This window comes from Ambystoma mexicanum, chromosome 3p, assembly GCF_040938575.1.
Source record: "Ambystoma mexicanum isolate Mex_15411 chromosome 3p, UKY_AmexF1_1, whole genome shotgun sequence".
Classification (NCBI taxonomy): Eukaryota; Metazoa; Chordata; class Amphibia; order Caudata; family Ambystomatidae; genus Ambystoma; species Ambystoma mexicanum.
The window spans coordinates 1003234380-1003252197 of NC_090925.1; the positions used below are offsets into that span (position 1 = coordinate 1003234380).

The following is a 17818-nucleotide window of genomic DNA, read 5'->3' on the forward strand; positions in this document are numbered from 1 at the left end:
ATCCTCCTGCCAGTATCGCAGCAGTGTAGCCAGCAGCAACCATATCACTGGCCGGGTGGGACTGTGAGCGCTGGGACGAGAAATGTGAGGAATTGCATTACCACTAAGTAATCTTCGACAACCTCTTCGTCCCATTCCTGAATGAGGAAGTACCCAGCAAAATGCGGTGGAAATGCACCACAAATGCAGTCCTACTACCCAGATGTCATGGAGACAAAGCAAATGTAATGAGTGTCGGTCGTTGATGCAAGACAGAAGCGCAGAACTGAAGGAATGCCTTGGGGTACCAACATACAGTTTATAGTGAGAAATAAAGATGCACACGCGGCGGCCCTGTATATGCCTACACAAAGACACCCTAGATATGCCCTAAACATGGCATATCTATGTTTAGGCAGACCAGACCTAATACTGTTATCAGCATGCAATGATAAGTTTCCAAATTCCATGTTTAAAATATGTATATCATATTCCGAATGGACAGCCAGTATCATGCACCAGGAGAGAAAAGAATGCACAAGGGAACAGAAAGGAAAGGAGATTCTTGTTAATTTCATGGATTCATGTGTTATGCTTACAGAGTTGACTCAAGAAATGGGGTAGAAGTGAATGTGGAGAGCTCACCTAGAGTTAATGTGTCTCTTCTGTAATGAATGGAATTTGGAAACGTATCATTGCACGCTGACAACATTATTATGATTTATGTTCTTACGATGCCATGACACAAAAACTTTGTTCATTGTAGACATATTCCATATGTCACAACGATCACGCTTTTTCACTCAACCACTTGTCACCGTGCACTTCTCACGATGATGTTTGGACATGATGTTTAATATCTAAACAAACAAATGAACAATAGTTGTAGCCTTGATAAAGACCTTGTAATGGTAGAAACAAGTGTCGGCACCCATGGTGAAAAATAAAGATCCATATGGTATCAAGCTTAAGCGAGTGGACTATACCTTTCATGACCAATAGTGAACAAAGGAAACACATATAAGATTGTGTATAGCGCCAACTGTGTAGGAATCCAACACAAATATATGTACAAAAGGAGACCATTATAGAAGCTGTAACCGAATGGGAAACCTGAACGGATATTTGACAATGGTCAAATGGCATTTTCTAATGAATGTGAGTACCCGTAGTGCTGTATATTAACATGCTAGTACACCACGTTGCAACTGTGTTACGAGCCTATCGGAACTTATTCCAATTGAACATCTACACATACACAATCCAGGATTGTCTAACAAGTGGGCCCGAAGCTAATGTAGTTGGGCCCACTGTAGCGACATTAACATCTGTAAATGCCCCCACAGCGCTGCTGAGTGAACATTATTTACAGATTTTGGGTGGGCCTTGCCCACTCTGGCCCTACCCCGTCTACGTCTCTGCACATACACCAATGTAACCATGCAATAATATCTTGCTTTATAGTGTAGATCCCGTCTTGTTAACGTCTGTGCGTAGTTACGCCATGGCGCAAATATCACATTAAACCTTCTTTAGTTTGATGTATCGAGCATGCTAAGCGTCATTGATTTTTGCGCCACACTAAAAGTAAGCGAACGCCACGCTTAAAAATAAAAAAGGACTGTTTAACAGTAACATAGCTAACGCTGTTGCATTATATATAATATAGACATATAAATATACATTTGTAATGAGTAAACCTTGAATGACAGATCAACGAGAAACCAAAGAAAATAGATGTTATACAGCATATGTAGAGTTATCAAGGAATAAACCTTTGCAATAGTACTTAAACACATGTTTCCCCTTCATATTCTGTAAAAACTCCATTGTTTTAACATGGTCTGCAAAGGTGTGAATGTTTCCATCACAGCCTAATTCCAAAGTAGCTGGATAAACCATTCAGCAATACAATGTCGTACCCCTGTCCCTTTGTTTAATCTCATTGAATTGTTTTCTCTTCTCTGCAACCATTTTCCCAAAGTCATTGAAAAACATTATTCTGTGACCATCACCCCGTATCACATTTTGGATTTCTCTTACTTATTTAGGTTTCATGTCTTTAACTGGGAATCGCAAGAAGCGGATTGTAAACTCTCTCGGGGTTTACCTACTACAGGTTTTGAAGCTGAAGTATGACGAGCTCTTTCAATTTTCAAGGTTTTTCCTCGAAGGAGGTCTAAGAGATTTGGTAACACTTTTTGCTAGCTATCAATTGGTTTTGCTCACTCTCTGTCTTCTGGCAATCCTGTTACTCTTAGGTTAGATCTTCTGGAGTAGTTATCTTAATAGGATAGCTCAGGGGCAACGTGCTCGCCTTCAAAGCAAGGCGACATGGAGCAACACAGGTTCAATCCCCGGGGTCCGCTTTGAAACCTCTGTGTATTAAGCACTAATACTTAAGCACTATGAATAATATATTATATCATCAATGCTCTTATTAGCCATGTCTAAATCTAAAAATTACGATGTAACTTGCTTCTCCAGTAAAGCGATTCTGTAATCTGCTATTCAAGGTGTTCAGTTTTTTCTTTTAACAATGTCAGGGTCATGTTTAATTTCCATTACCAATAAAGCCACCCCATTTATGATTTCCATTTGGTAATCCTCGTTTGATTGTCCCTCAGCTCTCAGTTTGCGAATTCATTGATCCTTGTCTCTCTCCTCCAGTAGCCTTTTAAAAGGTTGTGTCTCTCCATCTTGTATGTTGTTGCCATCAACCTAGTTACCTTTAGGGATATCTCTTCCTCTTCTAGATGAGGGCACGCCCATTTCAATTGAGTCAGCCATGTGAAGGATGCTCAGGAGATGACAGGAGCTCAGCTCGTAGGCTGCTTCCCCTTCAGATGCCATTTCTAGAATGTATTTCCTGTTTCTGAGCTTCTTTGCCTTGCTGCGTTGTTTTATATTGCAATTACATTAGTGCTTTACTGCTGTAGCCACTTCAAGATGGCCGCCATTGCTTTGTCAGTCACACGTCTTCGACATGCTGAGAGAAACACGTGCCCGGGTATACTTTATTTAATCACAATGGCAACCTGCGCGGCAGTGTGCAACAGGTGCACCAATAGCATACCAGAGGCTCACTAGAGCCAACCTATATGTGCCCACCCCATTTGCAAGGTAGGTTATAGGACATCTTATTTTGCCCTTTCTTATGGTGACCAGATAAAAAAAAGGGCAGGTCATAGACATGGAAGTAGGACTACCGTAAATACACATAAAACGGTAGTCCTACTTTTATGTCGCTGGCCTTTTGTGTGAGGCAGGGAGAGGTGTGTGCTCCAAGGCACACTCCTCTCATTGGAGGAGAGCGCCGGCGAGGGGATGGGGGAGGAAATTGGGCGTGAAAACATTTCACGCCTCCATTCGAGGCAGGAAGAGTTGCGCCGGGACTGATTTCGGGATTTCCAAATCGGGGCCCGTCAAAAAAAAACGGGACTGTAGCCAACCACCCTTGCAAACCCCGGACAGGGTTGTTAAAATTAAAAAAACTCCCGGGACCACGGGACGCAGGGCGTTTTCCCTGGACTGTCCCGGGAAAACCGGGACGTCTGGTCACCCTACCCTTTCTCCTTTTCAAACTTTCCCTATACGTACATCTGTGTTTTGCAGCGTAGTCAAGCGCTCCACCCTGCTTGTCCTAGGTTCTTCTGAATCCTCCCTTGCCAGAAACATTCCTGACCTTCATATTATAAGCTTGTATGAGGGATCTTTTGTTTTCATGCTGTCTTCATGAGTTTAACTGTGAACTCACTAGAAAGACTGTCTTTTTTTTCGTTTTTTTACCCGGTAACATGCATTTTGGCAGATCTACGAATTGCGAATCGGATCTGCAGATCTTCAAGTAGCTCTGGGTGTCGTGGCCATAAGAGTGGGGGAAAGGGGTAAGCTGACTGCGGAGGCCTGTGGTCGTTGCTCCACCTGAGCCCTGTTTGGAAAGTTTTAAGCCCAGTAAAAGCAGAACACCTTTCAGAAACGGGAGCCATGAAGTCCAAAGCAACCATTGGTTGCAGTGAGTTTATAATATGAGTCTCGGAAGTGTTGCTAAACTAGCTGAGGGGTCTATTTGTTTTACTTGTGCATCATTAAGTCCCTGACTCTGCTTGCTGGGGTGAAATTGGAACTTTTACAAATTAAGCTCCTACTTTGTCATTCTTTCCTCTCAGACTTGAAAAACAGAAGGCAGTCTTCTTACCTTACTGTTTACTCCTTTATTCTTGCCGTGCAAGACGCTTACTTCCTCAATTTGAAGAACGGGAGAATTGTGGCTTACAAATTATATTGAATCACTTTCATACCTGAAGACTCCAGCTCCCCACATGCCTTTTACCTTTTCCCCCAGTACTCTTCCTTTTCTCTCTCTTTCCATTACCTCTTTTTCCTACCCCTCTCACTCCACTGCGACCCCTCACCCACTACCCCTATGCACTACCACCCCCTTCCATTCATGCCCCGTTTCACCATCGCAGTTACACACCCCACACACCCCAACTTGTACGCCAGCTCTGCCCTGTCCTCCCACCCTGGTGCCCTCCCCACATTAGAAACATACCCATACCATGCATGCCATCGGTCCCACGCCAGCCCCCACACACCTTAAACACATAACCCCCCCATGCTTTGTCCTATCCCAGCATCTCCTTCCCCCTTTACCATCTAGGCTGTTGTCCCTGCCTGTCAGCAAGGGATCAACCAGTTGGACTGGTCAGCATGCTTAAAGGGTCTACCAATGGAAATTGGCGGCCATTCGCTAACAGGCAGTTTTAGCATTGAGCAGTTGGTGGTCGAGCAATGTACCCAATATCAGGGCTGAGGGGTCAAAGGTGAAGTCTTTCCCAGAATGTATTCAGCAACAAGGTGGGAGATGTTGGACGAGCAGATGCGTGCAGTTCGTTCTGCTTTTGGACCCTGCACTTAGCGAACGCGTCTCTGCTCCCGAGGCCTGTTGGCTGACATCACTCCTAGTGCTCACAGCGTGCAAGCGGCTGCCAGAACCCGAATGCACAGGCTCACGCGACGCGCATGCGCATCTGACCTATACCTGCCCTCACACACTTCCCTGACGAGTGCTCGTGCTTGAAATCTGATGGCTCGTGATGGGGAGCTCAATAATGAAAGCCATTCTTTGAAGAGAATTCCTCAATTGAAGTGTAGATGTTGCCATCGACATGATGAAAACGCCACTTGTCGCTGCCACATCCATGTTTTGGGTGGCTGATTGAAATTATCGCACATCTGCAGGTGCATGAGGCAGCATAAGGCATCACAGAGACACTTTACCCAAGTAGATACTTAAGGCACAGAACTGTTTATTGAAGGCAAATAGGAAAAACATGCTTACGCATTGACAAAATAATAGGTCTGACTTTTTGTGTATAGTGGAAAGCATTTACGCGTTTAGCACAAAGATGCGTTTTGTTAGTGTATGATTTCTTTTTGAAAGTAGAATAATCCATTTGAGCAAAGTCACGCATGCCACAACACCACCTAGTAGCTATTGCTGGAAGTTCACCTGCAGTTCAGAGTTACATCAGCAAGGCATTGTGGGTATGCAAATTAGACAAAAAGCAAGTGTTTTGCTCCAGGAAATTGTCTTTCAGGGCAGTGCTACTTTATACATGGATTTAGGATAAGAGATCATCAGTGCAGTATAGTCTTGACAGCCATGTGGTATGAACATTGAGGCACGTTTATAAAACACCAACAAAGTTGTGCTGGGTTTAAAAAGGCTTGAAAAAAAGTTTCACCTGAAATGCTGAAGTTGAAAAACCCATTTCAGCCAAGTCACACATGCCACACCACCACCTAATACCTGTCGCTGGAAGTTTACCTCTAGTTCAGAGCCACACCAGCAAAGACCAGTATTATTTAATGAGTATTATTAAAGACACTGTAGATTTGGCATAGAACGTTGGGTCTTGTTGATATTTGAGCCATGAAACATTTTACAAAGATATCAAAGACCATGTTTTCAAAGATGGCTAGTCTTTATTATGTAAGAAGATACTGAGATGGAGACTGAAGGGGTCATGCTCATACTGGCCAGGAATCTGTGAGGTAGTCCTTAAGCGCAACCTTCACAGGATCCCCCTCATTATCTGCGGGAAGTAAATGTAGGCACGGAACTCAGGCAGAACATTGTTTCCATGTCTAAAGCTACTCAACGTGGAGCTGCTGAATTGATCTCCAGCATGTGTGAAAGCAGGAATGCCCAAAATCAATGATGGCGGCCACAATAAAAAGCATGACAGATGTCAGTACGATGAATTCATGCAGATTGTACATGCTTTTCTCGGGAGGAAAAACATACCCACAGTAAATCTGAATTCAGCCTCTCCATCAGCGTAGGAAGGCCGATGCTGCGGAGGCACATGGAGATTTACTGCACGGAGAGGGAATAACCAAAGAAGAGGATTTTCTGCTGCGGTCTCTGCTCCCTGCAGAGAACCCTTCGTTGAATGGGGTAGATAAGGGGAAAGACACGGGATTCTTGTTTTTGCCGCATTTCCTGCAACCGCAGCACTCTGCATCGTCATTGAAAGGAGGATGTAAATATGGCCTTGTTTCAAAGGAGGCAGAACGTAGGCAGACTGCTTTTATCTGTAGTCAAGTTCTATTTACTGTTGAATCGCAATGTATACAATGCGTCCATTACATCCTCCTCCCGCAAAACGTAATGTGAACAACCACCTTCCGAACTACCAAAAAAATACAAGAAAGAGGATAGTTCAGGGGCAACGCACTGGCCTTGCCTTGGAAGCAAGACGATGCTGAGCAACACAGGTTCGATTCCCGGGTCTGCACTTAGAAACCTCTGGGTATTAAGCGCGTTATAAATAACCCAATACAATTACAATGCGCCTGAAGCTGCTCTCTTCTCGTTTGTCATTTCAATGTGAGGTGTAATCTGAACTGTTTTGTACTACTCTTCTTTCACTGCACTCATCCTATCAAAGGAACATACCACATACCACGCCATGACACATCCAAAGGAAGGGACTAGCTGGCATGGTTAGGTTTCTCTTCTGAGATCAGCATATGACTGGTAAGAATGAGTTACAGCTCTCTTGAACCGGACTTAAACATTATGCATTTTCTTTATATGCATGCGTTGGCTACGTCTACTTGGGTCTGTAGCTTCATGGGCATATTTCTAAGGGGGCAAGAATGTTTGCCCCCCCCCCCATGTTTTTGTGGCACACCATTTTGTCACACTCCTTTGGCATGGGCCCCTTTCATGTAGATGCGATGCCTCCCCCCTGCCCTCCCCCCAGCAACATTTTCAGCACAGTAACTCAACTGCGTAGCCTTCGCTTGCTTGTGTCTTACACTTCATCACAAGCCGTTAGCTCTGCAAAAACGCGTGGACACGTGCAAGCCATGCGTGGCTGACATTTCCCCATATTTTAGTGGGCTTTGCTGGCGTGAAAAAACGGATCTTTCATATACAAATGATGCGGCTTTGGGTTGGTTGAAAACATTTCCCCGTAGGAGATTTCGTCGAATTCATTTTTTTTGTCAGGTTCATTTTGCAACATATATCTGCGGAGGGAGACCCTCACAGCCTGCTCCCCCTAAAACTCCCTACTATCATCATTCCCCTAAACCCACCTCCCACATAGATATGCAGCAACATGCGCTGTGAAAAACGCGACAAATTCTTCTGCGAGAAAATGTAATGCACAGTAATCAACCAGCCGCAGGATGAGTGGTGGTGCTGCAGATAACGGAATGCAAATGCATGCATGGACAATGCAGGAAGCCCCCTCCTCATAACTGAAACCCCTGTCTTCTCTGTGCAGCGCGTGTTACTAGCTAGCTTCATCCCATAAAACATGCAGTGTTCAATATATGCACGTGTGTTAGGGACGAAGCAATGTCAGACCATATTGGTAGCATAAACGTAACAATATGAATTGGAGCGTTGGGCGGTACTATGTCAGGAGGGATCATACGGATGAAGAATCCATTTTGTTTGTACCATTTGGTGGAGCACTCATGTCATTAACATGTCTAGTCACATCTATGAGCAGCACATGCATGAAGGAGTTGCAGAATGTACAGTACACGCTAGTGCAGGTTCATATAAATGAAATCGTTCTGATATGGGGATGCGTGCGGGGTGTTAGTGTGTGTGGGGCATGGGTGGTTGGTGCTGTGTTTGCGTAGGGGGGGACGAAAGTGTGTTTGCCACAAAATGTTTTAGTTCTTGGGTGTTTGTTGCCCTGTTATAGGTTCCCACATTGGGCCAGACGTATCCATGGCCCCTTACATCCCCTCATACTGGCACCCACTCCATTTTCTTATTTGGGACATGCTACCTTTGCAGTGCTTTCATGATGGTTTGCATTACCATTAATATGGTATGCTGAGTTTGCTATGTTTTGGTTCCGTGGCTGGGCTATGCTACCCTATGCTATCTTTGCTATGCTCTGCCCTGGGGTGCTATAGGTTTGGTATGCTATACTGTGGGGATGATTCAGGGTATGGTATGGGGTAAAATAAAATCCCCTGGGTTTCCACTGGTGGAAAAACACCTAATTTAAAGTTTAGACTGTCTGACATTCCACCACTGGTTTCCCAGAGGAAAGCTGTTTGAATGTCTCTTGGTCGCCATTCCACTGGCAGACAATCCGTCCCCATTGCCGTGCATCGATAACCGTGGATTATCCCCTGGAAGGACAACCCCTAGCGGAGATTCCGTCGGATTTACCTTCGGAATTCCACACTGGAAAGCCATAAACTCTACATTTTAAATGAGGTCTTTTTCCACCAGTGGAATCTCTGAGGGTTATATTTACACCACTTTTTAGATCGTCCTCTGTGTCATGTTATTCTGCTGTCACAGGTTAGGCAATGTTTGTCGGGATCTATAGGTTTTGTTCCCAATTGCATGCTTCATACATGTTCACATGAAATTATACTTTTGAATGGACAACGTTCTTTTGCTTTTGTGGATGATCCCCACACACCCCATCTCTGACTTCCATGTGCCCCTAGAATGCATGTATAACAAATCCTATGGCACCCTTCTATTTTTCCTTTTTTTATTAACATTCTTACTTCCCAATTTCCATATTGTAACCAAATTGAAATGTTTGGTTGTTATGGCAGGTGGGTCATTTTCAATTTTATTTACTTATTTATCCCCCTTCATTCTTTAGGAATTAATGCCAGTTTTGTTATACTAGCTGGTTACATCATGCCTTATCATGTTACATTATGCTATGTTTTGTTACGTTGTTAATATTAATGGCATGTTGCTTTGTAGAAGACTATATTTACATAGGAAGGGCCAAGCCTACTCACGCTGGTGGCTGGGGTTAGATACTTATGCATACAAATAATGACGAAAGCGAGCTGATCCAAACGTTTTCTTGTTGAAACGTGCCAGGCAGACCGTAACCTAGGATAATGGACTTTATGACATTGATGTCTTCATTTTAGGCAGACCCCAACCTAGGCGGAGAAACTGCTGAACAGCGGACTCTCCAATTCTGGAGACTAACCTTGTGTGTCAACCACAGACTAAGGGGTTTGTCTACTCACTTGCTTTATAATCTCACACATATTATTTTCCTGTACTGTGTTTTCTTGTGTTACACTTTGTGGATACCCTATCTATTTTTATGCAATACTATGACTCTACTCAAAGCATTGTGCTAAATTCTCTCTATGGAAATCTATATGCTGTATATTTGTTAGCCACATTAACTGTTGTTGATTTAAAATGTACATACTATATGTTGTAAGCTTTATATACACCATTTGTTTTAGAACAAAATAAACAAAAGTCTTTTTCACTTCCTTGAACTTGCTATTGTTCACAGTCTTTGTCCTTTTAGATCACTGTGCCAGGCATTCTCCACGGGATATCTGGCAGGAACACCCGTACCTATGAATTCTAATTCATATATAAGCTATTATGAATAAGGCCCCACTGTGGAATAAATATTTGTATGCTTTGTACAAGACTGACAAGTGCTTTGAAACAATCAGAATGTGACAGGTAGCACTCTATAAAACACCAAAATGAAAAATGAGTACAGGCCATCAACACTGAGCTAATATAAAATTAGACCTACAAATGTTAGCTGATAAGCAAACGCGAACATCTTGTTGGATTTAAGATACCCAGCTGCCCTCTTTTAACAGGACATGTTAACTACAGCCCTGATGGAGAAGAGTAAACAAGGCTGGACTACGCAAATTAACTTTCATAAAACCTGAACGCTAAACCAAGGGAAATCCAGCCTCCCACACCACTGTAACATCCCCCAAACATTCCCAGCAGCCCACAAGAACTACAAGGCATTATGGTCCAGGACATTCCTCTCAAAAGAGCCACAGTTCAAGGCCCATCCTCATTTAAGAATATCCGCAGTTTGCCCAGCAATCCCCGTTCTTGGCCTAGAGAGTAAGTAGAAAGGTGTTTCCTCTCCTCCGTTCCCTTGTGCATAGTTTCAACACACCCACCTTAACAATGGCATGCAGGCACTGCAGAAGGCCTCAAAGCCTGACCACCCATGAGATGACATTCTCACATCAGTAGAACATTTCAAACAAAAGGATTTTAGGCTGTCACTGCCTAAATAAAGCCATCCCTCTGTACTTAACCTCTTAGTTTCCTCCCACATTTGCCCTTCACAGCGCTAGTTTGGACTTGGCCCCTATGCTTGGCAGTCCCAGATGTACTCCTTTGGAATTGGTTTTGTGGAAGAAATTGAACGTACTCCCAAGTAACACAAACCAACATTCTTCAAGGGCCCAACTGAACACAGTTCGAGTACATAACATGAAGATACTACTTTTATTAGTATCTTTTTCTCTCTCAACCTCTCCGCATCTAAACACTCTCTTCTCCTTGAGGCACCTTAGGATTTGCCCTCTGATTACTGCAATCCTGATGAAAGATCTACTTTGGGTGGATTGACTTGCATCCAGGCTACCACAAACAATAATCTTCTTCCTTTAACCTGCTCAACCTCCATTTGAGGCCCCCTCTCTGTGTTATCGGTACCCTATGCCCTCCTCTTTGTCCCCTTCCTTTCCCTTTCCTTTGTAAACTACAGTCTGAATACCATGGGTGGGGGCGTTAACTTTCAGACACACCTATGCTCTTTGACACAGCTACAGTGGAAATCTGACACAATATGAAAGATGTCTGACATTACCTACCATACACTTATTCAAATGCTAATGTATTATGGATAAGCGCCAAGTGCCCTTTGAGACATTAGAGCATGGTTCCTTAAAATATGCTGGCAAAAAGCTAAAAAATATAATTGACCAATTTAATCCTAACAATTGATGATGATAAAAACCTGTTGGTCCAATGCTTGGGTAAAAAGGTTAAGAAAGAAACACATGCAAGGAGAGGTGCTACAGCTCTAAACCACACCTTTGTGGTACTGAGCTTGGAGGTCTATATTAGACTCTGGGGGTTGGGTGTAAATGGTTATCATTTGAGGAAAGGACTTGCATTTGTTCCCTGTTGTCCTAGAAAAAGAGGAAAGAAAGCAAGTACAAGATAGTACATCACTATTAGAGGGCGTACAATGACATAGAAATGGGATAGGCTTTCCAAGGTGTGAGTTAGCCATCTGCCTGGCAGCTATCATTCAGAGGGTGGTCCAAGGAAGTGTGTGTATTACAAATATGAGATGTTACATTTTGGGGAAATAGACAATATTCTGTACTTATTCTCGGATTTAAAATATTCCTATATTGGAAAATGTAGATCATAGCAAATAAAGCTCCCAGAACCTATTTACATTTATTGCCGGATGTATTACATAAGAAAATGCAAATGAATCATATTTCTATTGGGATTAGGTATTGGACAATGAATTAGGGGCTGGGATGAGCTGAAGATTAGGGGTTGAGTTCAGATCATTTAGTTGTGATATGTGGAATAATATTAGATAGAGTTGTGACTGTGGACCTCCCTTTAGCTGTGAGCGATGCTCCACTGATCTCAGCAGTCATTTCGATCAATTGGCCGGTGGCTTTAGGCTAAGCGATGCCATGTGGGTTTTATCAATGCAGTCTCTGCACCTAGTCATGGTGTGAAAACAGAAAAATAATATGAGGCCGGGAAGCCCAAAGGAAACACACCAAACACCGGTTACAAAGGAACATACAAAGTACTTTATTTTAAGGTCAAGCAGTGACAAAGTCAATGACAGATCGGATAGCTATCGGCTCTCAGTACAACACAACAAACTTCAACGGGGTTCGATGTATTCAGTGAGAGACTATACATTGGGATAATCAGGCTTATATACATTTCTCCAGCCTTTTGTCCAACCCCTTCGCGGGTTAAGCATTCCATGAATGTATTACTGGTCGAGGGTCTCTGCCAGGTCAACCTTTAATATATTCATCGGAATGTGCATAGATCAGTTCCGTTGATACAGGTAATCCATTTACACACAGGTCAACAGGAGGACAAGGTCTCAGTTCACGACCCTAACAAGTGGCCTGTAGGCAAATCATACATTAGCTGTATGGAGGTCATGACGACCAGATTCTGTTCGGAATGGCATTGTCCGCCATTTTGATGCACAGGGTGACTTTTACACAGCAAAATAACCTAAGATGGCGGCTTGATTCAAGATGGCGGCTTACATCAATTTCTAAGGTCAAGACCTTGACGTAAAGAGTTATTCACGTACATTTTTAAGCAACTTGGCGTAGGCCAATATACATACAATCGTTACAATAGGAGGCATAATTTAATATCCAGTTTGACAAAGGTAGGTGTGCCAGGATGGCAAGGAGAGTATATGACTTTGGCATAAACTGAAGCAGCAGTACAGGGTTACACCAGCAAAAATCCACAGGCAATCAGGAAGAAAAAGCAGAAAGCCAAAACATGCACCAGAAGCAGGAACCAGACGCCAAGATGAAGATGAAGAACTGAACAAGAACAATGCAGAGCTGAAGCAGACAGAAAAGCATTTCAGAACAACAGCAAAGGCCCTGGCTTCAGCACAGAGGAAGGAGACGGCTCTGGATCAGGAGAATAGCCTGATTGGATGATCAGAATACATCTCTTCTTGAAGGGTCACATTGGTTGCTGCAATGAGCCAGGTGTGCCAAGAGTTTATCAATCCTTAGGTGCATGCGATATCCACCAGGATATTCCCGAGTCCAGAAATAATATCCATACACTTGTATCCAAAATAGCAATGATAATAAAATCACAACAACAATTATAAGTAGGCCCAAATAGTTGTCATTTAATTCAAGGCACCAGTGAAATATGACCCACTCTGGCTGGGGAAACTGAGCCATTGTCTTCTCTCTGAGATGATGAGTGTGTCAGTCACATTTCGATGCCCCACATGGTTGGACTTTCTGAGCAATAACTAATAAGAAGTGAAACAAAGAACATTACAAATTGACCCATTTTATTTGACAATCTGATCTAAAAACACAAAAAGACTCGTGCACAGCTTAAATCAATACTCCTCAATGTAATTTTAGAGATGAACCAGACACACATCAAAACGATTGAGGGGAAAATAGCTTTTTCCCTGGCAGTCAAGCAGCTGCAGTCCTCTTTCAGCCACAGAGGAGTTGACATTTACATTGCACTGTGAAGAAAAATGCTCTTACTACTGCCTTGATAAATTAATAATTAGCACTATTGCAAGAAGCTCACACTTCTCAAGCAACACATGATAAATGACATTAACGTCACTGTACCTGGAACTTCCGCCCAATGTGATGTAAAGTGCTAAAGAGATGCACTTTGCATTTCTCTTATGAGAAGTTGACATGCAACTGTATTTGCATTTCAGTTAAGAATGGGTACAATGATTGGCTAAAAGAGAGGTTATATTCTGAACACTACATTTTATCACAATGAATTTATCATAGCAGCCATTGCTTTTCTACATCATATAACTCTGAAGATTCATGCTAACGTCATCTCCCTGTGATTGCACTACATTAATAATTGTTGACATAGTTGTGCCATTGATTGGTTCAGAACCTCCACATGCATTATATATTGCGGACATTATTCACGTTTATGAAAAATAATGTTTTGCAAGAGAAACTGAGCAAATGACTGCAATTCGGGAATACGGCTGTTTAGCCTGGCTATTCCAAACGTGTTTTCAACAATCATTTGTGCATTTCCTCATGCAAGTGAGTTCCCAATGAGAGAAGATTGACGCAAATAAATCAATAAAGGTTCTAATGATTGATCTCATATTATTACTTTAAATCAAGAGAGCATTCAGAAAACCAAAGAAACCGATTGAGGCAACTGATGGCAAACCACGATCCCACAGAAAGCTCTTTGGAGCCTTGCTTGTGTGGGGTTTGGATTACTTGTAGGGCGTTTGAGAAAGGAAAGTGAAAGCGATTTACCAACACTGTAGCAAGCCAAGCATTGGCGACAGAGAATTGGTGAAGCAGCCCCAGTAAGCAATATACCTATAAAAAGTCATAGGCATGCACCATTTAGCTCTCCAGTTGTTTTGGACTACAACTCCCATCAGCCCTAGTCAGCATAGCCAATGAGGAGGGGTCCTAAGAATCTGAGGAGCCGCAGGTTAGAACCCCCTGGTCAAACACAGTATGTAAAGCCGTTTGGCTATCAAAGGGGAACTATTCCTGGTACGGCTTTGTTAACGGCTTATAATCCACTTTCCCCAAAATATCTGGAACCCCTCACCAAACCAGGGCTGCTAACACGGCCACTGTGTGACAATACCAATAGAAATTCCTCTGCAGACATAGTTACGGATTTGCACTGAATAATTTGGTGCTTTGACTGATGCCTCAATAAATACTTAAAATCAATTTACATTTTCAGCGTGCCACTGTGTTGGAGCATTTCTACATCCCGAAAAGCCTCTGAAAAATCGAACCCGAGAGCAAAAAGCTTTCAAGTCTGAAAGAGTGTGGAAAATGTTCTACCTTTTCCCTGCAAAATAAAAATGCTCTGCTACCAAACAGAGCCCTTTTTTCCTGCAAACAAATTGCCCAAATCCAACCGAGTTTTTGCCCATCCCAAGCAGTGATATCAATATGTTTGCTCAGGTTCATCAGACAAACTTCTCCTGTTGTTGCGGTGGAGCGCCATGACATTTGCAGCTCCCCATGTGATGTGACTGAACAGAAGGTCTTGCCTTCAATCTGTAACGAGAGCACAGGCCACAGCTGTAAAACAACCAAGGTTCTGGAAAGCGCAGCAGTTAGCATATGCACCGCTTCCTAGCCAGGGGAATGAATCGATGGCCGATTGTTGTGCCTCGATAGAACACTGAAGGAGCAGCTGCAATTATCATGCATTCATAACCCCTTCAGCATAGCGCTCTCTGACTGTTGCAGAGTCTCAGTCACTGGCCTTTCACACTCACTTCTGAGTTTTTCACAATGAGTCCTGAACGGGGCTGTCTGAATCATAAATGCCATGAGGGGGCTACATGCCATGAGTGGCACTGTAAATCAGCCAGTGCTGAATTTTTAGCTAAAAACTTGTAGGCCGAACTTAAAATGGGTCTGAGGGGGTGGGGCTGCTAGGTGCTGGAGGCAGCACTGTGTAATCCACTTTTCTTCACCGGCCCCTTTAATTCACCACCATCTCCTTCACTTAAATAGGTGTGGTCTCACTGCACATTTGGATGGGCAGGCGAAACATGGCCAGAACAAAACACTCAGGAAAAGGACAGATGGAAAAAATGAGGCTTAGACTGGGTATGGAAGCACAGGGCACTTGTGGCGTTCTCTTGCCCACCCAGAAAGCCTGAGGGTGCACAAATTACCCAACCCAGGGGCTGCAGTCGACCTGATCCAATTCCAAAGCCCTGAACCCACTCACAAATCCAGCGGGAAGTTGATAATTTTCACAATTATTCTGGGCCCAATCCGCACAGTCCTTTTAAGGCATGATACCCATCTAGAAGTGAATTCAGAATCTTCCGAGAGGCCAAAGCAGATCGCAGAGTCGGTGCAGCATGCTCAAATTGAGAACACCGCCGCTTCTCCATGTTCCCGTTAACTCTTGTGTCTGCAGTGGTCAAAGATTAAGTGATTTGCTTCGAATTTTTCAGATAGACCCAGAGGCAGTGGTGCAATAAGTCAATTCTAGGTAGCTGCCTGTGGCGCCACCAGTAGATGTACAAGGGATAGGACCATTTTACCCCAAAACATAGGATCTGGTCCATTTGTATGGTAAGCAGTGTTACTTGTGTACCAGTGGCAATCGAGCACCAGAGTGTCCCTGGAGCGAGGAACGCTCCTCTCTCGACTGCATGAACTGAAGCGAGGTGGAATGCCGTGCAGAATGGAGCAGAAGAAGCAGAAGGCACTGTGGAAGCCGAGCAAGCGTACGCGTATGCAGCAACCAGTGAGTTCACTACTATTGTGTAACCCCGGAATGCTCCGTAATTGCTCACTGGCCATTAATGATAACTTTTAATACCAAGCTGACGTAAAGAAGTTACAGTGGCAGAATAAGGGTAACTTTGAATATCAAACTGATACAAAGAAGCTTATGTGGCAGAATAAGAACTTTGGAAATAGACAAGAAGGTTATAATTGTACTTATAATGGTTGAAGCTATTGTCAAAGCCAACAGAGGGCAATATTAAAAGAAGTCATTAACAACACACATTACCAAAGCCAAGAGAGGGCAATACTAAGGCAAGTTTAAAAGAACAAACATTGCCAAAGCCAAGAGATGGCACTTAAGAAGCAGGCTAATTGTAACCACTAATGCCTAAGAGAGAAAGAGGCAATAGTTGGAAAAGAACCAAACAAGCATTGTCCAAGCTGAAGACATGCAAGTGTGACAGAAAGCCAATATCAGCATTTGGTTGATGTAAGTGTGGGAAAACAAGAGTGGCAGGAGAGCAGCCCACCTGATAGAAAGTATTCATGAGGAGAGGAGCATAATCATGTATAATGCTTAATCCATGGACCCATGGGCATCAGGGTGCAGACACAGAAAAACATTAAAACAAGAGACAATGAACCAGAGGCGGAAGAGGGGACTTAGTCAAGCCTGCCAGATAAGATCAATCAAACAACCACATTTTCATTTTTCCTTTTCTGACCTTCTTGGACCTACATCTGGGCAGCAATAGGTAATTCTGATGGCTAGATCTGAGAGACCTACTATTCATGTTTTCAGAGATGAGATCTTGTAGGTACGAGGGCATTAAGCCCTGTTTGCATTTGAAGGTAATGACCAATAGGCAGAAATTAACACACGCCTACACATGGAGCCAGTGCAGTGCTCGTCTGGCCACCGATACATGGTCACGAGGGGATAATCCCAGGACCACCCTAACTGCACCATTATGCACCACTTGCGTTGCATGTGGCAATCACGGGGGTGGAACAAACAGCATCAATGTGTCTCATGTCTTACCAGAACAAGTAGTCAATACTGATGTTGTTGAAAGTCAAAAGACTTTATTAAGTTGTTTGCAGTAAACTTTACCCCAGACGTACTTGTAGCAGTGTTAGGAGCTTTTAGTCCTCGCAGGCAAATATACCAGAGCAGGGACTTTGTATTGGTAGTCCTGGCAGGTCAGTGGACCAGGAAGAAGTTATTGAAGTACTGTCTGGTGGTTAAAGACTGCGAAGAAGAAGTGGCAGGAGCACTAGAATACTGTGGCCCTCATTCCGAGTTTGGTGGCAGCCATGGCGCTATTAGCGTCATGGCTGCCTCCAAAATCGGCCCGACTCCGGCCTAGTGAAGGGAGTAATTACCGGTCCAGTCCGAGGTTGGCGGGACTGGTAATTCCCCATTCACCAGAGCCATTCCCCATTCCCATTTGAGCCCCCTTAGGGCTCAATGGGAATGGGG

At 43.5% G+C, this 17818-nt stretch overlaps 1 protein-coding gene across 2 annotated transcripts in view; it reads right to left on the bottom strand.

Annotated features, from left to right (window-relative positions):
- Positions 1-17818, bottom strand: part of DLGAP4 (DLG associated protein 4) — a 1951934-nt gene that overhangs the window by 513573 nt on the left and 1420543 nt on the right. The window lies entirely within an intron of this gene.